The sequence below is a fragment of the Etheostoma cragini genome, unplaced genomic scaffold (assembly GCF_013103735.1).
Source record: "Etheostoma cragini isolate CJK2018 unplaced genomic scaffold, CSU_Ecrag_1.0 ScbMSFa_3809, whole genome shotgun sequence".
NCBI lineage: Eukaryota > Metazoa > Chordata > Actinopteri > Perciformes > Percidae > Etheostoma > Etheostoma cragini.
In genome coordinates this window covers 1-1,021 of record NW_023268115.1, presented here as the reverse complement: position 1 = coordinate 1,021, position 1,021 = coordinate 1, and the positions used below count along the sequence as shown (strand labels likewise).

Here is a 1,021-nt window from a genome sequence, read left to right as displayed (position 1 = left end):
TCTCTACAGAGCTACCTTAGCTGTTGTGTTGCTTTTGAGAGCAAATTGCTTGTACTGTTGGACACTTGCAATATACAATACAGTGTGAATGATGTGGCTATAGGCCGAGATCCGTAATCAATAATTGTTGTATTCTTTAAATATATAAATATCTGAATAATTTGAGAAGCCAGCTGTACACCCACATTGTATGGTCAATATAGCGTAAATTAAACATGGGTAGGAATCGCTAATCTAAAAGCCAGACAACATAACCTTAATTTTCTACATTGTGCCAGAAAGAAGCTCAGCCGTAAACACAATTACAGCATTTTCTCAATAGGGTTTCATAGAACCTGCTCACCTTCTTTAGCGGCTTGGATCAACTCGGACTCCATTGACTGGAGAAGTGCAAAGGCCCCCTTCATGGAGATATCATTGGGAGACACATCTGTAGTACAAAATAAATTCCGTTAGTGTCTGTAAGTAGCTCTTAAAAGATTTGGTCACGAACGTCCTTACCTCTAATCATTCTCCTCTGCAACTCATCGTCATGTCTTTCATTTGTGCCACCAACCGGCAAACTCAAGCCTAAGGACAATGCAATTGTTGTTAATCAAATGTTTCTGCTGTTTGACGGCACATATCATGAACTTGTTCCAGCTAAATTTCATTTCAGTAATTTACCCTACTCTTTACATTTGCTATACTCCAAAACATAGTTGAACAAGATTCAAACAGAAGAAATGTTACAACCTTTGTTAATCCAAACAGTCAGCACACAACAAACAAAGGCCCAAACAGCTGCCATCATTCCAGTCAGCAAGAGAAAATGGTTCCTGTGCTACATGCCAGGTTAAAAACCCATCATGCAAGTAGCACAGCTGTTGCTGATCAGCTCTAATTGGCTCTCTCTACAGAGTCAGTGCTAGTTGAGATTCAGCCCATGAAAGACTGGAATTTGGAAGCAAAGGACAATTGTAGACTATATTGTAAATAAAGTCCAGGAAGTTGTGTTTTTTACAAGAAAGAAAGTCAATGA

The 1,021-nt window shown here is 39.0% G+C and overlaps 1 long non-coding RNA gene across 1 annotated transcript; it reads right to left on the bottom strand.

Annotated features, from left to right (window-relative positions):
- Positions 1-330: 330 nt before the first annotated feature.
- Positions 331-841, bottom strand: LOC117940949. The gene is made up of 3 exons (XR_004655840.1): positions 736-841; positions 502-570; positions 331-430 (listed from the first exon to the last, which is right to left on the bottom strand). It is a non-coding gene; the product is annotated as an uncharacterized LOC117940949 (long non-coding RNA).
- Positions 842-1,021: the final 180 nt, after the last annotated feature.